The following is a 27477-nucleotide window of genomic DNA, read 5'->3' as shown; positions in this document are numbered from 1 at the left end:
CCCGTAGCCTTACTACTCCTACGTTTGACAATAACATTTTATTTATAGATGAAGCAGCATTCACTCGTGATGCTGTGTTTAATTAGCACAGTTCTCACCTCTGGAGTTATCAAGGCTCCAACTCACATGCTGTGCGTGATTGCACACATAAGTGGACGGAATTACCTTCTGGTTCTGCGGCATCTTGCACGATTGATGAGAATTTTCCCTAGGAGCAACTCCAGATGATGGAGTATTGGAAGATTTTCCTTCCTAGTTAAGACGACATCCAGCGTGCCGATATGACCAAAGATGGATTGGGCAAGGAGGACCTGTACTGTTGCCTCCAAGATCACTTGATTTGAACCTCATGGATTTCTGTGTTTGAGACCATCTTAAAGATGTAGCGTATGCCACTCCAGTTAACACGGTTGGAAGAATTGAAACAGAGACTTGTCAATGTTTGTCAAGAATTTCGAAATGATTCAGGTGTGTTTGAAAGGATTTGAAACTCATTGCTGCAAAGGGGCAGACTTACTTCTGGGTCTAAGGACGATACTTTGACCATCTCCTTTAACTACGAGTACAGTCAACCACCTGTTGTTGTATTTATTCGAAGTGTTTGCATTGCTACCAAAAGATCTCTAATAGTTCATGTTGAACAATATTTTTACTTCTCCTAACTGGGATGACGTTTACACAGAATCAAATGGTTCAAATGCCTCTGAGCACTATGGGACTCAACATCTGAGGTCATAAGTCCCCTAGAACTTAGAACTACTTAAACCTAACTAACCTAAGGACATCACACACATCCATGCCCGAGGCAGCATTCGAACCTGCGCCGCAGTGGTCGCGCGGTTTCAGACTGAAGCGCTTAGAACCGCTCGGCCACACCGGCCGGCTATACAGAATCAAGTCAGCGGTGGCTGGTAATCCTGAGGTCGTAATTATCATGCTAAGGGTTTGCTGACCTATGTTTAATGAGACTTTTTGTTTCTAGTATCGTGTACTTTCAACTGTGTGCTTTGATGCCACTAATTGTGATACACCCTGTATACTGATTTTCCAGAGCTCTTGGACGAGTTCCTCTCATACCATCGGTTTCCTCTGACTCTTCCCTAATGCTGGAAATTTCCAACCCGACTGAAATGATTCTCAAACGTTGGTGGTCTTGCTAACATGCCATGTTTTGTCTTGGCTGTCTGGCTGCTGTTCCATACTGGTTTGTTATTCTTTGTGTTGCCAAATTGTCTGGTTGTTTGTAGCTTGTTAATGATTGGGGCTTAAGAATAACTAGAGAAATTGACCTGGTTCTCACTTAAAATTGTTATACGTACCCAAATCAATGCCGTTCTGGACGCTGTAGTACGGCCAGAGGCTACGCTAACTTACCTTGGACCGAAGTTGTGCGTGGCGGCACCTCCAGTACTGGTGGCTGGCGCTGACTCCTTGCTGGGTGCATTATCAGCTTGTTGTGAAGAATCTGGCTGGTTCTTTCAACACCTTTGTTCTGTTGTACTTTTTTGGCACTTATTTGTGTTATTTCGGTGTTAAATTAAACCAGTGTAGTGCTGGACAAATAAATAAATATTTCCGATCTATATATGAATGAGGTGCAGCTGATTACCTTGCACTTCCACTCCGAGCTGCTCGCTCACTACCTTTCACTGGTATCAGAGCGTGGTTATCTGGATGCAGGTTAAATTAATAATCAGTTAAGGCTCATCCACAAATTAAGTATGTCTTAATTAAGATTTCTGTTGGCTCTATGGAGAGCCTATCTCTTGTGCTTCAGGTACATCGTTATCAACTATGGAATCACAAGCCGTACTGGGCGTGGACTGTTTAAAAAAGGAGCAGCTTCAGTATGAGTTGCCGATCACGGTCAGTTGGGAGAAGGCAACATGGCGGACCGGATCCGCAACTGTGTTGGGTCTTGGGCTATCCGCTGCGAGTCACTGTGGACAACATTGGCAGGGTATGTGTCGTCCTGATTATTTGTGCTGCTGAGCTGTCTGATGTGCAGGAAAATATTGACTTCCTGGAGTGTAGTAATCCTTTCTGGGGTCAGAGTTATCACGTGCAGGTTCTGATCAGTCGCTGAAGCCACCGAATCCAGGATTTAAAGTCAATGAACACAAATAAGGCAAGGCTCCCAGAATCGAAGAATTACAGAGCAGGATTACGCAATTTCAAGCCATACTTAATGCGTTAGAATGGAGCGACACCTTGCTTGATGATAAGGAAGAACCCCTCTTCTGATTGAAAGCATAGGAGTAGGAGAAGGCATGACAAGGGAGGAGGGTAGTGCGGAGGTATATTAACAATTTATTAGGTTACTTAGTTCCAGTTTGCCAATGCTTTGAGAATGTTCAGGAAATAGTTAGATTTCTGTGGTTATCTGCTCAGCTGGATCACCACGTAGATACACTTAAGATTGCTGATTCCGTGATTCTTCAAAAATGGTTCAAATGGCTCTGAGCACTATGCGACTTAACTTCTGAGGTCATAAGTCGCATAGAACTTAGAACTAATTAAACCTAACTAACCTAAGGACAGCACACACATCCATGCCCGAGGCAGGATTCGAGCCTGCGACCGGAGCGGTCGGTCGGCTCCAGACTGTAGCGCCCAGAACCGCACGGCCACTCCGGCCGGCCGTGATTCTTCAGATCATGTATTAAAGGATACATGATTTGAAGATGATAACTCGAGGTTGTTTAAGTAGGATGATTGGAATAAATTTGCATAACAGGGGCACGTTGGCGGATTTGGGAGAGAAAATTATGCACGAGAAGTTATCCACACAAGTGAGGGACGAACATGCGGGTCAGTATTTCTTTCGTGTGCAGGCCCATGATGAGATGCTTGTTCAGTATATTGAGCAAATCCGAACCGCCATAAGGGCTCTAGGATTACAGGTCATTGAGACGGAAGCTGTCAGTAATATCTTGGAAGGAATGCGACCCGAAGATCGTTTAATGTGTATTCTTCTCTGAGATTGTGTGTATGTCCGTTTTAGAACACAGTCGATATTTGAATGAAATAAAAGCGGTACCCTTACCAGGAGGAACTGTTTAGTTCCCGGAAGCCAAGACATTTTGTTCATGACTGCCCGTTCGGATGAAGGCAATTTCGGTAGCGCAAATATAGGTTTCAGCCAAAGGGGTGTAATAAGATTAAGCCAGCCACCAAACAGAAATTTCCATTCATGTGCGCGACTCTTAATCATGAATCCTTATGTGCTTTTGTGGATTCAGGGAGTACAAACTTTCTGTTTTGGATTATGGCTAGTATTTAAAGTACCATGATGTCCGTAAGTTTGTTCGGTTTCAACCAGTCAACCAGAATTTTCGTGCTTAATGGACTGTGTGCAGGTAAGTATAAAAATTTCACGGCCAGTGAAGCTAAAGGATTATCTACTAAGCTTCTACCTGGATGAGACTTCGTTCAGAGGACAAAACTGGTTTTTGATTGTTCCAGCAGGCAATTTTATTTTAAATTTCACCTGGGTAAACTTCATTGGTTATGTGACAACAGTCGCACGCACGGCATTCATAATGTTTCCATTTCGGCTTGTCGATTTGAGCTCTGCCATTTGGAGCAATGCAAAGCTGAACAATTGTTGAAGGTGCTTAGACATTTTCCTGATATGTTAATGGTCAACTTAGGAGTCAAGGGCAAGACAATACAACTGTTTAGTGATGTATCCGTTTGTCAGGGCCCTTACTGGCTACCCTAGCAAAGATGAAGAGCTGCATCAGATAAATGATAAAACGCTTGACTATCGGGTTATTAGATCACCAACCTCCCCTTATGAATCACCAACCTTCCTTGTGCCTAAGGGAAATGGTGCAGGCTAAAGCTGGTAGTCGATTTTCGTGTCTTAATCAGGTAGCTTAACTATCCGTTCCCCTGCCAGATTTACATAATTGTTTTAATTGGTCCACAGGGCTCATTAAATTATTGTTTTTGGCCTTAATCAAGCCTACCATCGGATTCCTTGGACTGAGGAGTCAAAGCCTGTTACCGATTTCTGCATCGTCTGGAAAGCAGGTTCCATTTGGATTTTCTACAAGTGCACCGTACTTCCACTGCTGTTAGACTCCGTTTTAGGGGACCTTAAATTTAAAAGTGTTTATAACTGTTTGGATGATATTGAAGTGTATTGTAGAACATTTCACAAGCATTTGGAGTATGTTAGACAGGTTCCTGCTTCGTCTTTGAGGCGCAAGACCGTTGACACATTTAAGGTAAGTCTTACCCGCCGGGAACTTCATTCCTAGGGCACATAGTTTCTGCTGGGGTAAGAGAAGGTCAATCGAGAGCGTACGAAGACCATTCAAATCTCCTTCTTCTCAGGAATTATGAGAGTGTTGCCCGTTCTTTGGAATTATACTTTTTTTCATAAATTTGTAGCCAAAATGACATTTGCACTCTGCAGCGGAGTGTGCGCTAATTAAAACTTCCTCTCGGCCACAGCAGCCGGCTGCAGACCAGTCCATTACAGGGATGTTATTGTCGTGTAGCCACACAGCCACAGACCGTGCATTATGAACAGGTGCTCGATGGTGTTGAAAGATACAATCGCCATCCCCGAATTGCTCTTCAACAGTGGAAAGCAAGAAGGTGCTTAAAACATCAATGTAGGCATGTGCTATGATTGTGGCACGCATGAAAAACATGACCACACCATAACACCAACGCTTTCGAATTTTAATGTCGGCGCTACACACGCTGGCAGATTACGTTCACCTTGCTTCCGCCGTGCCCACACCCTGCCATCGGACCGCCGCGTTGTGTACCGTGATTCGTCACTACACGCAACGTTTTTGCACTGTTCAATCGTCCAGTGTTTACGCTCCTTACACTAAGCGAGGCGTCGTTTGGCATTTACCGGACTGATGTGTAACTTATGAGCAACCGCTTGACCAATAAATCCAAGTTTTCTCACCTCCCGCCTAACTGTCATAGTACTTGCAGTGGATCCTGATGCAGTTTGGAATCCATGTGTGACGGCCTGGATATATTTCTGTCTGTTACACATTACGACCCTCTTCAGCTGTCGGCGGTCTCTGTCAGTAAACAGACGAGGTCGGTCTGTACGCTTTCGTGCTTTACGTGCCCCTTCACGTTTCCACTTCACTATCACATCAAAAACAGTGGACCTAGGGATGGCTAGGAGTGTGGAAATCTCGCATACAGACCTATGACACAAGTGACACCCAATCACCTGATCACGTTGGAAGTCCGTGAGTTCCGCGGAGCGCCCCATTCTGCTCTCTCACTATGACTACTGAGGTCGCTGATGTGGAGTACCTCGCAGTAGGTGGCAGCACAATGCACCTAATATGAAAAACGTATGTTTTTGGGCGTGTCCGGATACTTTTGATCACAAAGTGTAAGTATGCCAGCCGCTGAAGCCGTATTCAGATTTGGATACCTGCTTGCCTCTTACAGGCGGACCATAAGCTCTGCTGCTCTTGGAATTTCTTCATGCTTACATTATTTCAAGATCAGTAGCCGGATATCAGTTTCCCAAAGCAGTATAAAAATAATAAAATAAAATAAAATAAAACACGAAAAATCGCCTTTAAAAATTAGATTTGTGACTGAAATCTTGTTGATTGCAACTTTTTCTTTTATTTACATTTGATATTTATTAACAAATGGAAATGTTATTGAATATACAGCATATAACGCCGGCCAGCCACGGCGTGCTAAACTTCACGGGTGCAGAGTGTGTGGGTCTTGGATGGGCCAACGCCCGACCTGTTATTCGGCAGCCGGCCGAAGTGGCCGAGCGGTTCTAGGCGCTACAGTCTGAAACCGCGCGACCGCTACGGGCGCAGGTTCGAATCCTGCCTCAGGCATGGATATGTGTGATGTCCTTAAGTTAGTTAGGTTTAAGTAGTTCTAAGTCTAGGGGATTGATGACCTCAGAAGTTAAGTCTCATTGTGGTCAGAGCCATTTGAACCATTTGAACCATTCGGCTTTGCTCGGTCCTTCCCGGAAATACTCGGTACAGCGCGACATTTCACTTAGCATTGCAGTGTGGCGTTTTCCGGTCGACACAAGTTTCTGAGTTCGGCATAATCGTTCTTTGAGCGCTGTTCAACCTTTTCTATTTGTTCTTGATGCGTAAGACGTTCACAGGTCCGGTGGCTGTTTGCACAAAAAGAGGCAGGCTAGTGACCCATCGTCGCAAGCCTTTAAAATGAATGACAATGCCAGAAGAGATGTATGAGAACTGTCAGTTTCCAAAAGCGACAGGTCCTGCATGTTTGCTATAAAACGCCTTTATAAGACCAAGCTGAAAGAATTTAAAGATTTAGTTGACAATGAAAGAGCAAAAAATTGCAGGTCTGGAGCATGTGAAGAGATTAATGATACGAATAGTAAAATTTCTGAAGTCGCACAACTTATTGCATTTTCAGTTGCAACAGTTTTCAGTGGAAATGGACGAAGAGTATAGAGACTTCAAATATTGCTACAAAGTGCGTTGGTTAGGTGAAAGAGGCATTCCTGGCACGATTTTTCGATTTAAAATTCTTTATTGTTGAATTTATGGAGGAAAAGGGGTGCAGGAACGAAAATTAGAAGCTCTAGAATGGAGTGCAGACTTTGCATTTTTAATGGACTTGGCTGCACATCGCTCATAGTAAAACATAACAAAGTAACGTCTTTTTTATTTGATGGGGACGAATTTAAAAAGCAAATCGCGTTGTAGAAGGGACACATTCTGATAAAGACAGTCTAATTTCCTAAGTTCACTGGCCTTAAAGAAAACGCAGGGTTTGAAGAATTCATTGTAGTTGGTTGTTTGGTTTTTTGGGGAAGGAGACCAGACAGCGTGGTCATCGGTCTCATAGGATTAGGGAAGGACGGGGAAGGAAGGCGGCCGTGCCCTTCAGAGGAACCATCCCGGCATTTGCCTGGAGTGATTTAGGGAAATCACGGAAAACCTAAATAAGGATGGCCGGACGCGGGATTGAACCGTCGTCCTCCCGAATGCGAGTCCAGTGTCTAACCACTGCGCCACCTCGCCCGGTAAATTCATTGTGACTTTGAAAGAACTACAAGCATAGTTTTATCAAGATTTTGAGGAAACTGTCAATCTGTCGTCTGTTTCCAAGATGTTTTCGAGACCGTTTGCCGTTTCAAGGAAAAAAAAGTAAAAAATGGTTCAAATGGCTCTGAGCACTATGGGACTTAACATCTGAGGTCATCAGTCCCCTAGAACTTAGAACTACTTAAACCTAACCAACCGAAGGACATCACACACATCCATGCCCGAGGCAGGAATCGAACCTGCGTCCGTAGCAGTCGCGCGGTTCTGGACTATAGCGCCTAGAACCGCATGCCCACCGCGGCCGGCTTGCCGTTTCAATTGAAGCCCCCCTGAGCATGTGTAGATGTAACTGATTGACCTGCAACGTAATTCCAGTTTTAATGATGAATCTTTTTACGTTAAAACTGTTCCATGACGTCTATATTGCTTCCCTCAAGTAGAGTTTCCTAGTCTCCATAATGAGGTTGCAAAAATGCTACAATATTTCGATTACAAAACTAAATAAGTCACGATTATGGTGAAGCTTGAGTGTGAAACTGTAAAATTGCCAAGTGTCAGTTTATACCAGGTAAAAAGTATATTATGCTTTCAGCGGGCAAAAATAATTAAAAAATCCTGAAAATTTGTTTTGTTTGTGACCTATGTTATTGAGAAATGTAAAAATTTAAAACGAAGTAGTATGCAGAGCGACCCACTGCCATTTAAATGCTGCACGTCGGCTGTTTTCCCCTGTTCCCTCTCCTTACTGTCAGGCAGCGCGTCGTGGCGGTGGGAGAAACGTGAAGTGAGGTTGAGCGCTAGGCACTCGCGCCTGGACATGGCCCACGAGCCTAAATCTTGACTACCCAAGTGTAATGGGTATAGAGTGCACATATTTCTATTGGTGACTGAGGACGATGTACTGAAAAACATTGTATGGGTATTTACTTCATTCGCAGACATATAACTACAGCTATTACAAGTCGTATGTTTTTAGGTTGGGTTGTACATCCAAATACACGTGGCAACAGGAAGCCATTAATACTTATTATCCCCTGAGTAGAAGGTCAGGTGTCGTAGTGTGTGTCTGTAATCAGAATGATTAGTCTATAGTGATAAGTGTACTGTGCTTAATGATGCAGTGACGACTGTACAGCCGGCCGAAGTGGCCGTGCGGTTAAAGGCGCTGCAGTCTGGAACCGCAAGACCGCTACGGTCGCAGGTTCGAATCCTGCCTCGGGCATGGATGTTTGTGATGTCCTTAGGTTAGTTAGGTTTAACTAGTTCTAAGTTCTAGGGGACTAATGACCTCAGCAGTTGAGTCCCATAGTGCTCAGAGCCATTTGAACCATTTTTGAACGACTGTACAGAAAACATCAGGTAGTAAAGTTTGTGACATGTCTGTGGGAAGGTAATTTGATGCAGAGAAAAAATAATCAGCACAGTGACGTGCGTACATATTAAGGTACCACATATATAAAAATATCTGGTACTTATAATATTTACACCCTGTATCCTTAATCTTTATTTATTTATTTAATTTTTAAATGAAAGCAGCGTGGTCTGGAGCTCCTTGCCACGGTTCGCGCGGTTTCCCCCGTCGGAGGTTCGAGTCCTCCCTCGGGCATGAGTGTGTGTGTTGTCCTCAGCGTAAGTCAGTTTAAGCTAGATTAAGTAGTGTGTAAGGCTAGGCAAAATTTCCAAATTTTAATAAAATTAAATTGGCGACGGCCTTGCCGCAGTGGATACACCGGTTCCAGTGAGATCACCGAAGTTAACCGCTGTCGGGCGTGGTCGGCACTTTGATGGGTGACCATCCAGCTGCCGTGCGCTGTTGCCATTTTTCTGGGTGCACTCACCCTCGTGATGCCAATTGAGGAGCTACTCGACCGAATAGTAGCGGCTTCGGTCAAGAATACCATCATAACGGCCGGGAGAGCGATGTGCTGATCCCACGCCCCTCCTATCCGCATCCTCCCTTGAGGATGACACGGCGGTCGGATGGTCCCGGTAGGCCACTCGTGGCCTGAAGACAGAGTGCTTTTTTAAATAAAATAAAATTATATCTATTTTTAATTACCAACAGCAGATAAATGTAGTATTCAAAGTAAATGAATAAATGAATGTTTGGTTCAAAAACGAGAAATTTTAAACAGGATATAAAAAAAGTTGACATCTCAGAGACTGTACAGTATTATTGAGGGATGTATATAATAAATTTCTCATTTGACAATAAAGTGTTTTGTATGTCTATCAAGTTTTAATTCCATGTTATTAGCAATTTAAAACAGGAAGATAGTATGGTATTAAAATTTTTGATTCAATTTTTGTTAATTAACATGTCCATTTGTTGGTAAATATGAAATTTAATTGAAAGTGAAATAATGTTGCTATCAAGGAGATTCGAAACAACGAATCGACGATTACTAGAATTTAGCACTATGCGCATCAGCTACCGGCAACATGTTGATTAATCTGAAATATTTTGTAGTTAAAAATAGTGGAAAACTACTAATTTTCAAAACCGTTTTTTAAATTTTTTTTCTTTTAAATTTTTGTGTACTTGCGTGGTACCACTTTGAGAATGTTAAAACCCGACCAGTGATCTTGAAACCCTGCAAGTCAGAAGAAGGGCCGGCCGAAGTGGCCGTGCGGTTAAAGGCGCTGCAGTCTGGAACCGCAAGACCGCTACGGTCGCAGGTTCGAATCCTGCCTCGGGCATGGATGTTTGTGATGTCCTTAGGTTAGTTAGGTTTAAGTAGTTCTAAGTTCTAGGGGACTAATGACCTCAGCAGTTGAGTCCCATAGTGCTCAGAGCCATTTGAACCATTTTTTCAGAAGAAGGCGGAAGAGGCCGTCTATGAGGTGCCCTCCTTGGTGCCAGCTGTCTGGCACTGTAGCGCCCCTGACGCTCGCCGGCTGTCACGTCTCGTCAACCCGAGGGCGCTCGGCCGGCTCTCGGTCAGCAGAGCGCGGCCCTACATTGTTTCGGCGCACTCGGCGACAGGAGAGGCCGTCAGAGGGCGCGCCTGCGTGCGGGGGCGGCGGGGGCGGCGCGGCCCGGCCGTGGGGGCGGTCGATGAGGCGCGCCACGCCACGCCACGGCGGCCGGCCGGCAATTGATCGCAGCCCCCAGCCCCCAGCCCCCAGTCGCTCTGGAGGCGGCGCCGCGGCAGCACCCGTGTTCTCGCCGAGCGCCTCTCCTGTCCAGGTAACGCAACAGCCGCGCCACAACACCTGCCGCGCGACGCCTCGCAACAGCGCCGCTACACGCACACGTCTGACGCACTTGTCGTGTCTCATCACGTATGCATTCAAACTACCAATCTGATGCTCTTCCACAAACACCGTTATATTTCTGTCTCTTTCCATAAACTTCACTGCCTCTCTTTCTCAGTCCCCCCTCCCTTCCTCGCTCTCCCCTCCACCGCCTTCTACCTCTCTCTGTACATGTGTGCCATCGTAATGTATGCGCATGAGCGTGGACACACAGTTGCTGTTACTGTGGTCTTCAGTCCAAATATTGGTTTGATTCAGCTGTGCATGTTACTGTATCCTGTGCAAGACTCTTCCTCTCTATATAACTGCTGCAGCCCATATACATTTGAACATGCTTATTATAGTCTTGCCTTGGTCTCGCCCTAAACTTTTTACACCCCCCTCCCCTTCCGCTCACCCTATGTATTTCCCTTCATTACCAAACTAACACTTCCTTGACGTCTCACGAAATGTCCTGTCAACCGATTCCTTCTTCTAATCTAACTATGCCATAAATTTATTTCTTTCCCATTTCGATTCAGCACCTCCACATTAGACGTCCAACACACGCATCTAATCTTCAATCTCCTACAGTGTCACATTTCAAAAGCTCCTATTTTCTTCTTCTCAGAACTGTTTCTGGTTTTTGTTTCACTTCCACACGTGGCTACACTTGAAGCAAATACCTTCCGAAAATATTTCCTCACATGTAAATTTATATTCGATGTAAACAAATTTATATTTTTCAGAAATGCTTTTCTTGCCATTTCCAGTCTTTATTTTATATCCTCTCTACTTCGCCCATCATTAGCTGTTTTACCTCTCAAATAGTAAAACTCGTCTAATACTTTTATGGCTTCATTTTCTGATTTGATTCCCACACGTCGCCTAATCTGACTTCATTCCATTACCCTAGTAATGTAGTAATTGTAGTATTCACGTTGTAACTTCTACGCAAGACACTACCCGTTGCGTTCAACTGATCTTCAACGTCCTTAGACGTTTCTTTCACGGCTGCACTGTCATCTGTAAATCAGAAAGTGTAACACAGTTGCTTTACTATACTAAAAGTTCTATCCATATTCACTCTGTTGCTGGCAATTGTAACTCAGTATTTATCCAGAATTTACAGTCGTGTAGTAGTTGTCGGGACGTGGGCTGTCTGCCTTCAAGTCCTTCCTGTCCTTTCTGTATTTCAGCAGCCATCTTTTCATTTTGAAATGCATCACTATTTCAGCTGATGCTAGAGGACGTGTTGTAGAGCTTCATGTTGTTCGTGGCTGAGATGCTTAAGATTAAGGCGAACCAGTGCAGTTCAGCGTTTCTCAGCTCTCCAAAATGTTTCGCAATAGAGTCAACAAGTGACACAAAATACGAGTGGGGGCTATAAAAGTAGCTAAACAGGTTTAATTTTCCTATACTTAATCTTTTATTTTCCGCTCGCGTCTAGATGTATAAATGAAGTGGCCATTTATCTTCCTTGTACGCATCAGAGTGTTCCGAGAGTCTTATATACGAAACTCTGCTGTGCGCCATACTTCACACCCTTTAAACTGTAAAAGACAGCCTGTGCAAACAGAATGCTCGTAAAAGACAGTTCAAACATTTAAGGAATTAAAAACTGATTAATTCCTTTTACAACAAGCTGTTGAATCGAATCTGCAGCTTTTTGTGTAGGATATTCAGTGAGCACGTAAAACACAAGAGGCATCACGCGGAAGTGAAGTGTTATCATACCATGATTTCAGATAGAAGAAGCAGTCAAAAAGTTTCCGTTTGAAAGCGTTGCTGCAGCGTATATGCAACCCAGTCCGTCTACGATGCGGGTATATAAGCACCAACATCTATGCAAGAGGTTGGTGTGGCCTTTGAAAGGAAACTTTGATAGCTCCTTATATTTTTACAAATTGCAAAAAAAGTTGAATCAGACATGCAGTCAAAGCTACATGACAATAGAAGCGTTTGTTGTCTCTCTAAACGCAAACATGACGTCTGTGTACGCACACCACCCACTGAATGCTGAATAGAGCAAGAAATGACTGCTCAGAATTACGTTTTCGAGGTAGAAATCAAACCTCACATTTTTCTCTTTGGCAGTGAAGCATGAAAAGAAACTGAGGCTATTTCCTTTGTTTCCTAGACGAAGTGTTAACGAAAAATTAAGTTGTTGTGTCGTAATCATCAGTGAACCATTTTTAAATTTTTTTTTCCTTAGTCTTATGAACGTCGCACTTATACGTGATTACTAGATTTGATTTTTCTGTGTAAAAATCATTCTGGTATTTCTACAGTTTATTGTTCATAATTCTCAGCAACCGCATTTACGGACTTACTACGTTTATTCAGTGTCGGTGCTTCTCTTATTAACTTAAGGCAACACAGATGAAGGCTGCTCATGCGCAAACTACCACCTTCGAGGGAAGTTCCACATCTGCACTTAATGAACTCAAATTTCCACCGCAATCATCTAGAAATGAACTCAGTTCGGAACAACTGGTTCCAAGTATGATATAGGAGCTGTAGCTCTGCAATCGACTATCAGAACTTCTTCGAATATGTTGACTGGCCGTTTTTAAAAAAAAGAAATTCACGATATCCGCTATAGACATCATTGGGATAGGTGAGCCTTACACTCATCCATCAGTAATATAAGGACTTCGACGGCTTCTAAAGAAACTTACCCAGGCACTCATCACCTAAAGAAATACGGTTAGTTACCTCACACGTAATGGAAGGCATTTCGGTAAGAAACTGAGATTCCAAAACATTTACAGAAAGGAATAAAGTTTCGTTTAATGTCCTGTCGACAATGAGGTCATTAAATACGGGACACCGTTGTGTCACTGGCTGTGATCTTACTAAAGGAATCTCCCCAATATTTTTTCGTATGTGGTATCGGGAAAAAAACTGGTAAGATTGTACAAGGATCTAAAATCTACTTTCCATGGATTCTATCCCAGCATTTTTAAGCACTGCGCTTCACTTTGTTACAAATTTTAGTATTAGTTACATATAAAGTGAGCTGCTCGTACAGCGCAACACACAACGTGCTAGCTTGCGAGAGAGGGAGAGGAGCAGGACTCGCAACGCATCCGCGCACAGGACAGCCTGTGTGCGGTTTTTAGGCGGTTTCCCACACTTGTTAAGATAAATGCTGCGCTAGTTCTGAAATCTCAACTCAGAGAACACGCTACACAAACAGTTAAAATAAGTTCACACACACAACAATATTTACACGATTTAGGTAATGGCGCACACGATTTCCTTCCCCCTTTCCCCCCTCCCCCTTAGGTTACCATGACGACTGTGACGTCAGGAAGAGCATCCGTCTACACAGTTAAACAGTAAATATAATTTGCCAAATCCTGAAAAAGAGGACCCTGACGAGACGGGACTAACTTTAGAGAGAAAGGGAGAGAAATTTTGCAGTTCTAAGGTGAACCCTGTGTTGCTTTGGGTATCATCGTTAAAAATTTGCTTCCAAAACCCGATCTGTTTGAAAAACAACTGTATATCTACGCACTGTGGCCCTTTCTCATGCCCCTGCTGCCAGCTAAATCGGCAGAGTATTCAGAGATCCAGACCTAAGCGAGTGTCGGCCGTTATCTAACAAACCAAGCTCCACACGCAATCCAGGAAGAACAAACGTCGACCATCTGCAATTATGGTGCCGCCATACAGCACAATAACGATCAAATCACCCAGAGAAAATAGTAGCATGTCATGTTTCCTAGCCGGCCGGAGTGGCCGTGCGGTTCTAGGCGCTACAGTCTGGAACCGAGCGACCGCTACGGTCGCAGGTTCGAATCCTGCCTCAGGCATGGATGTGTGTGATGTCCTTAGGTTAGTTAGGTTTAATTAGTTCTAAGTTCTAGGCGACTGATGACCTCGGGAGTTAAGTCGCATAGTGCTCAGAGCCATTTGAACCATTTGAACCATGTTTCCTAAAATCAACTGCGAAACTTTCCGACAAAACGAAGACAATCCAGAACAAAATATAACACATTTCTCAGTGACGAAAGAAATGTAAATAACTGCTGGAATTGTCTTCCTCATGGGAGAGTGATGGAGTTGCCACAGTTAAGTGCCGGAGTTCTGTCGCAGCTGTTCTGTAATGGCAACGCTCCAGTTACCTAATATATTGAAGTTTTATTCACATAAGCCTTGCCGCAGTGGTAACACCGGTTCCTGGCAGATCACCGAAGTTAAGGGCTGTTGGGCTGGGCTAACTCTTGGATGGGTGACCATCCAGTCTGCCGAGCGATGTTAGCAAGCAAGGTGCACTCAGCCCTTGTGATGTAAACTGTGGAGCTACTTGATTGAAAAGTAGCGACTCCGCTCTCGTAAACTGACATACGACCGGGAGAGCGGTGTGCTGACCACATGCCCCTCCGTATCCGCCTCCAGTGACGCACCGGGCTGAGGATGACACGGCGGCCGGTCGGTACCGTTGTGCCTTCATGGCCTGTTCGGACGGAATTAATTTTAGTTTTTTATTCACGTAACCGATGTCGCCCGAATTAAGGGCAATTCTCTAGTGTATTACGTGGCTATGTTGAGGACAATAATTAACACACTCGAGAATGAGACGTAACTGAGTCGAAACCTGCTATATGAATAAAACTGTAACATTCAGACAAAATTTTTTCTCTGCAGCAATGTCCACTGATTAAAATTTGCTGGCGGACTAAAACTGTGTGCTGGACGGGGATTCGAACCTCGGACCTTTACTTTTCGCTGGTAAGTGGTCTGCCGACTGAGGTAACCCACATGATTCACGAAGCCCGACCTCTACCACCACTCCCCTCTCACAACTTCACTTTCGTCAGTACTCCGTCTCCTACCTTCCAAACTTCACAGCTAATATCCATTGTCACACGAGAACTTCTGTGACGTATGGAAGGCAGGACACGGGGTACCGGGACACCTCAGTCGGCAGAGCACTTCCCCACGAAGGGCTCCCCGTTCAGCACACAATTTTAGTCTGCTTGGAAATTTCAAACTACGCTGAGGCGACAAAAGTCGAGGCATAGCGATATGCACATACCCAGATGGCGGCAGCGTCGTGTACACAAGATATAAAAGAGGAGCGCATTGGCATAGATGTCGTCTGCACTTGGGTGGCTCATGTGCTGACGTGATTATGGCCACACAACGGGGATTAACAGACTTCGAACGCCGAATGGTAGTTCGAGCCAGAAGCATGGGTCATTACATTTCGATTATCGTTAGGGAATTCAGAATGCCGAGATTCAAAGTGTCAGTAGCGTGCCGAGAATACCAAATTTTAGGTATTACCTCTAACCACGGACATGTCGGTAGCCGACGGTCTTCATTTAACGACCGAGAGCAGCGGCGTTTGCGTAGATTGTCAATGCTAACAGACAAGCAACAATACGTGAAAGAACCACAGAAATGAAAATGAGACGTACGACGAACGTATCCGTTATGACAGTGTGTCGAAGTTTGGCGTTAATGGGCTCTGGCAGCGGACAACCAACGTGAGTGCCTTTGTTAACAGCACGACATCACCTGCAGCGCCTGTACTCTGCTCGTGACCGTAATGGTTGGACCCTAGACGACTGGGAAATCGTAGCTTGATCAGACGAGTCCCTATTCCATTTCGTAAGAGCATATGGTATGGTCAGAATGTGGCGCAGACGCCACATTGCCATGGACCGAAACTGTGCAAGCTGGTGGTGGCTCCACAATGGTGTGGACTGTGTTTACATGGAATGGACTGGGTCCTTGGTCCAAGTGAACGGATTAGATCCTCTGGTCCCTGTGAACCGATCATTTACCATTTGCAGCCATTCATGGACTTCACGTCCCCCCCCCCCCCCTCCAAAAAAAAAAAAAAAAAAAAAAAAAAATTATGGACGACAATGCGCCATATCACTGGCCCGCGCTTATTTGCGACTGAGAATGATTTGGCCACCCAAATCACCCGACATAAATCCTATAGGACATTTATGAGACATAATGGGGAGGTCAGTTCGTGCAAAAAATCCTGCACTTAAAACACTTTCGCAAATATGGAGGCAACATGGTTCAATACTTCTGTTAACTTCACCTGACAAAAGGAGGTCCGACACGATATTCTGAGGTATCCCATAACTTTTGTGTCGTCTCAGTATACCATAACTGGCAACTGGAGCGTTCGATTGAATAGACTTAACTGGTAAGGCGTCACCTAACATCCTTCTTCACAGCCATAGTCCCTATAGGTATTTGGTATTCTTTTATTCTGTAGATTTTCGCGTTTTTATCCGAGTTTAGTTTTTTCCAACATTTCGACAGGTCCTCTAATTATACCATGGTAGATAGAGCTTGCTTGCTCTCTCGGCTCTAAAAAATCTGTGAACTAGACAAGCGTCAGGCAGCCTTCTACAAAAATGAGTATCATTCGGTGCATGTCTACTACTGAGGAATTACCCCACCGATCTGATATGATAACATATGACACCTAAGCTAACTGTAGTCCAGGCTGCATAAAATATTTCACTAGCCGCTCGGGGTAGCCGCGCGGTCTTAGGCGCCTTGCCACGGTTCGCGCAGTTCCCCTCGTCGGAGGTTCGAGTCCTCCCTCGGGCAAGGGTGTGTGTGTTGTCACTAGCGTAAGTTAGTTTAAGTTAGACTAAGTAGTGTGTAAGCCTAGGGACCGATGACCTCAGCAGTTTGGTCCCATAGGTACTTGCCACAAAAATTACTTGGCTCAAAACCTCCGTCATTGTTGATTACTATATCCATCACTGAAATATCCATTGACTTCGTCATTAATCCGTCTCAGAAGTTAGGCGTCTGCACCAAAATCCTTTAAACTTCATCCGGTGTTCGTGTGCTAGTCTGTGCTCTATATTAGTGGTTCAGTTGGCCGACTGAGTTGTGTGGAACGCTAATGTTCTTTACATCGTTCACTAAAAAGCATCAGAGATTAAAGAAGAAATCATCACGTTAGTCTGGTTAGTATTTAGAGAATAGGTGGCAGCATTTAGCTTAAAAATGGCTCTAAGCACTATGGGACTTAACATCTGAGGTCATCAGTCCCCTAAACTTTAGAACTACGTAAACCTAACTAACCTAAGGACATCACACACATCCATGCCCGAGGCAGGATTCGAACCTGCGACCGTAGCAGCCAAGTGCGTTGAGCTTAAAATCACCCGATTGTGTACCTGCGTATTGTAAGAGAAACAACTAAGTTTACTGTGCCATTGATGAGGTCACCAATGTAAAACCTTTTCTCAGTATTTTGTGGTGTTACATGACGCTCTTCCTGTTGATTTGTCCATCGGATAATTATGCTAACCTTCGCTCTTCCTTTTCCGATATTCTAGGAAAATAAGCTTCGTCACATCGCCGGATGTCACCAGATCACTTCCTTTCGTTCCGTCATGTAGAAAACAACATAAACACGACATTGCATTAGACAAGTACTTAATTGTTGTGACACTGCAACAATGAGCAACACTGGCGTTGAGAAACACTTGCATTGGCTAAAACTGAACAAAGCATCGTGGCCTAATGGAATCCCTAGCAGATTCTATAAAGAATTTGCAGATGAGCTAGCCCGTCTTTTAACCATAAGAGATTGCAGATGCCTCGAACGCAAATTATGCCCAGGAGTTGGAAAAAGGCACGGGTCACAACCGTCGACAGGAAATGTAGCAGAAGTGATCCGCAGAACTACCGTCCACTATCAATGATTAACTTGCCGTAGAATCTTAGTTCATATTCTGAGGTAATGAGGTACCTTGAAGAGACTGACCTCTTCCATCTCAACCAGCATCGATTCCGGAAACATCGGTCACGTGAAGCCCAATTTCCACTTTTCTCACATTACATCCCGAAAGTCATGGTACAAGGCAGTTACGCAGATGCTGTATTTCTTGACTTCTGAAAAACATTTGACTCAGTACCAAGCCTAAACTTGTTAACTTCGGGTGTGCCTCAGGGAAGTGTTTTAGGGTTTTTGCTGTACATGTGTATTAATGAACTTGCAGGGAATATTAATAGTAACCTCAGACTTTTCGCAGGTGATGCACTTATCTACAATGAACAAACCTCTGAAAAAAAGGTGCACATATGTTCATTCGGAGCTTGATAAGATTCCAAAGTGGTGCAAACCTGTTTTAATTATTCAGAAAAGTAAAACAGTGCACTTCACAGAACGAGGAAACGCAATAGCCATGACTGTAATAACGCTGAATCACAACTATAATCGGCCAACTCATACAAATATCTGGGTGTAACAATTTGTAGGGAAACGAAATGGAACAATCACATAGGTTCAATAGCAGGTATAACAAGTGCCAGATGTCGGTTCCTTGGTAGAATACTACGAAAATGTTATCAGTATAAAAAGGAGATTGCCTACAAGACGGCCCTGCGAACCCCTGCTTAAACATTACTCAAGTATATTGAACCCACACAAAATAGCCGTCCTCTAGTTTGTTAGATGTTTATTCAAATGGTTCAAATGGCTCTGAGCACTATGGGACTCAACATCTGTGGTCATCAGTCCCCTAGAACTTAGAACTACTTAAACCTAACTAACCTAAGGACATCACACACATCCATGCCCGAGGCAGGATTCGAACCTGCGACAGTAGCAGTCGCGCGGCTCCGGACTGCGCGCCTAGAACCGCGAGACCACCGCGGCCGGCAGATGTTTATTCATCTATAGATCATTTACAAAGTAATTTCACACACGTCATCTTAATTTAAAAAGAAAATAGTAGTTAAAATTTAACTAATTAATCTCATGTAGGTCTAAATTAACTTGTTCTGATGTGAATATTGATGTTTTATGTGTTGTGGTTTTTTAATTACAAAGTCGTTTTCTATTTATAAAAAAAATACTTTTATATTACGAATTTGGATCACATCAGTGATCACTGTCCATTCTATATATAAATGCGCACTGTACTACACTACACTGTACTACACTGCACTGCACTGCACAGACACACAAATACACACACAGGCGTATATGTGCGCGCAGAGCGCGCTTTCGCACACGCATACGCACACGCACACGCATACGCACACACACGCACGCACACACACAGACACGAACTGTTTCAAGATCTTAGCAATACTTCCACCATTCCAATGAATTCTTCATGTTGTCCCTTTGGTCCTTCTGAAAAAACCTGCATCAGCGTCTTTCCACAAAGAAAGAGGTGTTGAGCTCAAGAAAATTAAGAGGTTAGAATTTTCCATCACAGATCCTAGGCATCACATTTTAAAGAAAGATACATTAAACTATGACAGTTTACCGAAGAATGACATTTGTTTATTATTATAATGTTAATTTTTCACCAATCTCTACTCTTTTACTTAAATAATTCTACTTTTCCATGGATAAAAAGAAGTTCATTTGCATTTTGAGAGTGTCCGCTCGTTCCAACACTGCAGGAGTCACAGTTGTGAGGGACCAGTCGGCATGCGGGAGATCGAACAGGTCTGCGCGATGTAGGTGCGATGATGACCGACGCCTCGCCCAACGACTCACCGTAGTTTTGTTCGCTGCCAGATTTACATACACATTCTGCAAGCGCCTATCCATATCTGCCATGCTCTGGTTTTCCGCCAAAAGAAACCCAATTTCACCTCTCAGCTTGGAATGCAACTCCGCTACAGACGCCATTTTAAAGGCTACGTGTAGTGCAGCAACCTATCGAAATTTGCCGGCCGGGGTGGCCGAGCGTTTCTAGGCGCTACAGTCTGGAACCGGGCGACCGCTATGGCCGCAGGTTCGAATCCTGCCTCGGGCATGGATGTGTGTGATGTCCTTAGGTTAGTTAGGTTTTAGTAGTTCTAAGTTCTAGAGGACTGATGACCTTAGAAGTTAAGTACCGTAGTGCTCGGAGCCATTTGAACCTAGAGAAATTTCATGAAACTAAAAGGGCCGAAGCGGGAATATTCTACGATGTCTTACAACAAATTCTGCATTTTTTCAACCGAAACTGGGCGAGAAAAAATGTGTTACGTTACTTACGAACGGTCGTCTTGAATGAAATAGTTAAGTCCAACGGGTACCAGTATTTGACTCAACCACAGTTTCAAATGGTTCAAATGGCTCTAAGCACTATGGGACTTAACATCTGAGGTCATCAGTCTCCTAGACGTGGAACTACTTAACCTAAGTAACCAAAGGACATCACACACATCCATCCCCGAGGCAGGATTCGAACCTGCGACCGTAGCGGTCGCGAGGTTCCAGACTGTAGCGCTTGGAACCGCTCGACCACTCCGGCCTGCTGGGGTAGGACATCTCTGTGTGGAAACTCATAGGTACGCGTGAGGAACAGGTCCTAGCTTTGACGGGACTGAGCAACAGGATAGTTCTCCCCTCTACACTCTTGCCTTCTGCTTGCAGCAGCTATGTCGACTTCGCAATTCCACCTAGTAGCATAGACACCTGTCTTATGATAGTGAACTGGGCGTATTGAGCCGGCATTGTTCGGGATTGTGGTGATACGGCGATCGTTTAGCATGCTTGCACTGCATTCGCGTTGCGTAATTTGCAGTTTACACGGAGGTGACAAAAGTCGTCGGATACCTTCTAATATCGTATCAGACCTCCTTTTGCCCGTCGTAGTGCAGCAACTCGACGTGACATGGACTCAGAAAGTCTTTGGAAGTCCCCAGGAGAAATACTGAGCCATGGTGTCACCACAGCATAATTGCAAAAGTGTTGCAGGTGCAGGGTTGTGCACGAGCTGACCTCTCAATTACGTCCCATAGGCGTTTGATGGGATTCAGGTCGAGCGATCTGGGTGACCACGTCATTCGCTCAAATTGCCCAGAATGTTTTTCAAACCAATCGCAAATAACTGTGGGCCGGTGGCATGGCGCTTTGTCATCCACAAAAATTCTATCGTTGTTTGTGGACATGACATCCATGAATGCAAATGATCTCCAGGTAGCGGAACATAATCATTTCCAGTCAATAATCGGTTCAGTTGGAGCGGAGGATCCAGTCCATTCCATGTAAACAGCCGGCCGCTGTGGCCGAACTGATCTAGGCGCTTCAGCCCGGAATTACTCTGCTGCTACAGTCGCAGGTTCGAATCCTGCCTCGAGCATGACTGTGTGTGATATCCTTCGGTCAGTTTGGTTTAAGTAGTTCTAAGTCTAGGGGACTGATGACCTTAGATGTTAAGTCCCGTAGTGCTTAGAGCCATTTCAACCATTTTGAACCATGTAAACACAGTGTAAACGCAGGCCATACCATTATGGAACCACCACCAGCTTTCACAGTGTCTTGTTGACAGTTTGGGCCCTTAGCTTCGTGGGGTCTGCGCCATACTCCGACCCTAACATCAGCTCTTACCAGCTGAAATCGGGACTCATCTTACCAGATCAGAGTTTTCCAGTCGCCTAGGGTCCAACCGAAATGGTCACGAGCCCAGGAGAGGCGCTGCAAGCGATATCATGCTGTTAGCAAAGCCATGCCCGTCAGTCATCTGCTGCCATAGCCCATTAACGCCAAATATCGCCACAGTGTCCTAACCAATACGTTGTTCGTATGTTCCACATTGATTTCTATAGTTATTTCACGCAGCTTTGCTTGTCCGTCAGCACTGACAACTGTACGCAAACACTGCTGCTCTCGGTCGTGAAGTGAAGGCCTTTGGCCACTGCGCTGACCATGGTGAGATTTGGTATTCTCGGCACACTTTCGGCAGAGGGTTTCAAGCTTCTTGGGTTATTGCACACTGAGGGTCTCGGAAAATTGAATACCCCAATAGTTTCCGAAATGGAATATCCCATGCGTCTAGCTCCATCTACCATTCCGCGTTCAGAGTCTTAATTCCCGTCGTACTGACATAATTACGTCTGCAACCTTTTCACATGAATCACCTGAGTACAAGTCTTTGGTGCTCCACTCAGCGTTTTAGAACACGTGGGGCCAATACGCAATTTCATTTCAGCCATCAAAAATTTCAAGCTGTTCTTACACTCATCTGATAACATTACAGGCGTTAATGCTAATATGTGGTTATTTCCTTTTGCCTATTGTGTAAGGATGGTAATGTGAAGACACATGATTCATTGAATTGGATTTGTATATGAAATATGATACCTTATGTTCAATCATTGAAAATTATAATAAGTGTGAACATAATTTGGAATCTTTAATAGCTTATTTTCATTTCATCTGTTTGTGCTGAAATTAATCTTCGACGTGTTCCGTATCTCCACATGTGTTCTCGTAAGAATTATGTTCTCGAATGTAGTACATTCACTTTAATTGCATTTAAAGCGCTGAGGTAATACGCTGCCTTGAGCAGAGAGTTTTCTTTAATTAAGTTTTCAGCTGTACGGGTAAGTTTGTGACGCTGTTGGTTTTCAAGCCGCGAAGACAGGGACAGCAAGATAATTTCTGACACCACGATGTCTCACGTCTTTCCAGTTTTCTGCGATTTGTAGGATACCGAGATCAAAAATATTTGCATCGCGCGAATTGCATCTGTAAAATAAGCAGTTGCGTGAAATCTGTTGTGAGCATTATAATTTGTTTTGTCTTGGTTAACCTTTGTAAAAAAATGATGTTACCACTAGGAAACTTAAAAATAAAGTTAGATTGCATTTATTCACATGACAGTCAGGTTCTTATGCAGAGGAGTGACGTTTCAGGGCATAAAAACCTGGGTCATAGTCTCTTATGAATTACCAAGTTCAAGTAAACATTAGTGGAAGGCTTCCAGTTCTTTTGAATATTCATGGAAAATAAAAAAAATCAAGATTTATCCCATTTGCCTCTGCCCGTCTTACGCAGATTGCAACAGTACAGTAAATATTGTGGAGCATTTATATTTAACACCAAGTTAAGATCTTTAGAGCTGCGAATTGTCCCATACAGAGGAGGACACTTAAGGCAGGTCAGTCCAAAACCATGCAGAACAAATAAATATATCGATGTGCGGTTTTCGCTGAGTTATAGAAGACACTGTGGCGAATTTTCTTACCATAGCAAGTAATTTTGACTCCTACTTTTTTTTTATTGGAACTACATACTCTTTTTTGTGGCATTGGAAAGAGCCGTCGAAGAGGACTTCACTGACGCAACATGTGTGGAACGTGATCAATTACTAACAAGATTACAGCGTCGCAATCCAAAGACCGGCCACGGGAGAAGTCCCACAAACGTCTGCTTTGTTGTATCAAACACGTAACTCAGATATGAACCCTATGTTTATTATAGCATCCTGAGCACTGACACATGCTATAAAGTGATTCCGGACACACAATACTGCAAGTTAAATTTCATATCGCAGTACAGGCTCATTTTATGAGGCAATGCATGTTTTCAGGAATGGTCGATGTTTCCCTGTTCACCTCTTGTTTCAACATTGGCCCTGTATTTACATCTCACTTAATGCCTTCTTATTATCAAATTCTATGTATAGTGGTTGGACAGCGTATTAAAAATGTAGAACCAAGAACAAAATTTCAGGCCAGGTCGGGAAACGTTTTCTTTTGAAGGTCATAAATGCACTTTTCATTGATATGGTTTCCCTTTAGATAAATCATTTTATCCAAAGCTTTTCCAGTGAGAATGTTCAATCACGGAAAAGCGATTCTGAAATACCTACATATTCGTGTGCAACACTCATAATGTGTTCGTTACACCCAGTTCCTACGCCAGTCATGTATTTGGTTAAATGTGGCAAGAGGAGGAAGTGCGTCAAAAATAGAGAATACCTTGGAAGTTCCAAAAACTCTAATTTCGTTGATAATTCATTTTTTCTTTTGCCAAAGCACCTTTCTGGGCAGGTGTACTGTCTATAAAAATAATATTTTTTTCATCCGAAATCTAGGTTTCTTCTCACTTATTTTTTTTATTTAGTTTGTTTAGTTGTTGCATAGAATTTCCCCACTCTTTGTAACATAATCAATGGGAAAAGTCCCTTTTCTTTCTCAAAGAACAATTGGCAAAACTTCCACGTTAGATGAAATCGACTTAGCGCAGTACGTTGTAGGGTCGCTGGCATCCAGGGACTGCTTTGGTTGTAGTTTTATATTTGCAATTGCAGATCGCACATATTAAAATTCACCTTATACACCGTACCGAATTTGAAAGAAACGCAGATGACGTGACTACTTTTTTAAAAAAATGTATGTATAAAAGAGTCTTAGTTACTCGAAGTACGAGGGTAGTGATAACATTTTTATTATCACCTTGAAAAACTCAAACATGAAGATGGTCTCAGTCTCAGTATTTGTGTACATTATTACCCTTCTGTGTGAAACATTTTCCCCGACGAAGGATGACTGGGATGAGACCTTGGTTGCAGATTCCTCTATTTTGGCTTTTTAGGAAACATTGCGCCTCGAATATCAACTCGTTGTCTTTCTGCAAATGCCTGCCACGTAATGTTTCTTCATACGATGAAAGAGGAAGAAGTCACACGGAACGATTTCAGGACAATATGGGGCGTGAAGAAAAATCTGTGGGTGACTGACCTGTGCAGAATGAGCTGAGGCATTATCGTTGAGCATAAATTCGTCTTTGGACACCTTCCCGCTAATTTTCGTCTTGACAGCCTCCCGTGACCTAGTCAGGAGATTGCGTTAGAGTGCTGCTGTGAAAATTTGCTCCTTACGAGCATAAAGTATTGGAATCACACCATATCAGTACCGAAAAATACTCATCTTCACCTTGCACGATGATGGTTGGGTCTCCGCCTTTTTCGGCGGTGGTGACTCTACATGCTTCCGCTGCTTGTGAGCTATGTTTCTCTGTAGGTCACTCAAGGTACCCTCCGCCACACACCGTCAGGTGGCTTGCGGAGTATGGATGTAGATGTAGATGTAGACACATCCAGCACTTGTCCATGGTGATTAGTTGGCTAAATAAGTCATCTAGACTACCTGAAACAGCTCTGTCTTTTATGCTTTTGTCTTACACTATGGTACGCTGGCATATTGTTCTTCTTCGTTGAGACACGTTTGACTCTTACTGGAAGTGTCTCCGCCACATTTATCGCTGTGTGATATGATAATGCGTTATTGTCATTCACTACACTTCCACCAACTAAGCATGGATTGTTGTAGCGTTGGTGCCCTTTAAAGGCAGATAACGGATTTCCGCTCGATACTCCACCATATCAGTGGCCGTGGTGGCCTAGCGGGCAGAGAACGTCCCAGGTCCACGCGGCCTGCTGTCAAAATGAGAACTGTGCGTCTTTCCCGAGACAAATGGCGCCCGGGGCGATGGACACGCCACCCTGCCCCTCCTAGTGGTGCGGCCACAGCCTGTTTAAAGACCAGGCGACACACAAGCAGCCGCTTAGGGTGTTGAGATATAAGGGGTGCCAGAGGCGCTCAAGCGCAGTTTGTATACTTACGCTGCTGAAAGTATACTACAAGGTGCAAATGGTTCAAATGGCTCTGAGCACTATGGGACTTAACATCGGTGGTCATCAGTCCCCTAGAACTTAGAACTGCTTAAACCTAACTAACCTAAGGACATCACACACATCCATGCCCGAGGCAGGATTCGAACCTGCGACCGTAGATATTACAAGGAAAGCAAAACATTCCATTAAATATGTGTCCATAAACGCATCTCTTTCCGTGATACCTGCGAATGTATGGTTAACAGCCGTCACTGGCGTCAGCGTCGAATATTGTCCTGGCCGGTATACATGTATTTGAAACGTAAACTTTTCGATTAAGTCCCCAGCTAATTGGGTTCAAATTTCTCCCATGGCCTACCTTAACAAGATATGCAATACTACATCTGCATATCACATTTTACAGTTCACTGTACACGCGCACCTGTTAAAACAGATGTCCCACATGCTACGCTAACATCTGGATGCAATACTACGCTCGTTTCTGCGACGAGTTACTACCTATTCCGAACGGCTCAGTATCATCTCGTAAATGTTGGAAAGACTGTACAATTCACTGTTCCAGTTCTTCGACCTTATTTACGGGTGTGCTGTACACTTCACTTTCGAGATGACCGCAAACGAGTGGCCGAGCGGTTCTAGGCGCTACAGTCTGGAACCGCGTGACCGCTACGATCGCAGGTTCGAATCCTGCCTCGGGCATGGATTTGTGTGATGTCCTTAGGTTAGTTAGGTTCAAGTAGTTCTAAGTTCTAGGGGACTGATGACCTCAGAAGTAAGTCCCATAGTGCTCAGAGCCATTTTTTGACCGCAGACAGAACAATCCTCACTACTGAGATCAAGTGACGTCGAAGCACAGGGTGCATGCTGTGCTCGACTTAGCATCCTGAACCATACTGGCGCATTAGATGTCATCTTACATCAAAAGCAAAATGTGCCTGTGCCCATCCATGCGTGTAAGAGAGGCGTTCAATAAGTAATGCAACACGTATTTTTATGAAAGCAGGTTCGTATTGTTCCCCACTCTTTTGGTTACAATATCCTATTTCTCAACATACTCTCCGTTCAATGCGACGGTGTTACGCCATCTTGTTGGAAGGACATGCATGTCCGCGTTGTACCACTCTACTGGTCAACGTACGTGCGAGCATCAATAATCTCCCCATCATTATGTACTGCTTCCCACGGAGTGCAACCTTCATTGGGCCAAATAGATGGAAGTCAGAAGGTGCGAGACCCGGGTTGTAGAGTATAGGAGGATGAACAGTCCAATGACGTTTAGTGAGCTTCTCGGGTGAACATTCTTTTGCCAGACCCTGCGTCGCCATCGAGAAGGAGAAGTTCGTTTGCATTTTTGTGCCGACAAACACGCTGAAACCGTTCCTACAATTTCCTTAGGTTATAATAACACACTTCCGAGTTGATCGTTGCACCACGTTGGACGACTTCAAACAGAATAACCCATTAAGAGTCCCAGAAGACCGTCGCCATGACAGTGTGGTTTTGAATTTTTTCTTCGAAAAAGAAGTGGTGTGGCGCCACTCCATGAATTGCCGTTTTGTTTCCGATTCGAAGAGATGAAGCCATGTTTCATCGCCTGTGACGTACGACGGCAAATTGTCACGGTCAGCCTCGCAACGCGCAAGTAGTTTGACACAGATGGTCCTTCGTTGCTCTGTATTGTCTTCTCTTAGGCGGCAAGGAACCCAGTGGGCACACGCTTTTGAATACCCCAACTGGTGGACGAGTGTGTCAGCACTGCCAACAGAGACGCAGCGAGGTGTTTCATTGTGATTCGTCGGTCACCTCCTCAC

At 44.1% G+C, this 27477-nt stretch overlaps 1 long non-coding RNA gene across 1 annotated transcript in view; it reads left to right on the top strand.

Moving 5' to 3' along the window:
- Positions 1 to 10139: 10139 nt before the first annotated feature.
- The window catches only part of LOC124612309, a 315920-nt gene continuing 298582 nt past the window's right edge, over positions 10140 to 27477 (top strand). Inside the window, exon 1 of the long non-coding RNA XR_006979526.1 lies at positions 10140 to 10245. This is a non-coding gene — a long non-coding RNA (uncharacterized LOC124612309). The remainder of the gene's footprint in view (positions 10246 to 27477) is intronic.

The sequence above is a fragment of the Schistocerca americana genome, chromosome 1 (genome assembly GCF_021461395.2).
Source record: "Schistocerca americana isolate TAMUIC-IGC-003095 chromosome 1, iqSchAmer2.1, whole genome shotgun sequence".
Taxonomy (NCBI): Eukaryota; Metazoa; Arthropoda; class Insecta; order Orthoptera; family Acrididae; genus Schistocerca; species Schistocerca americana.
The sequence above is the reverse complement of the archived record's forward strand: the minus strand, read 5'-3'. Positions and strand labels throughout refer to the sequence as shown.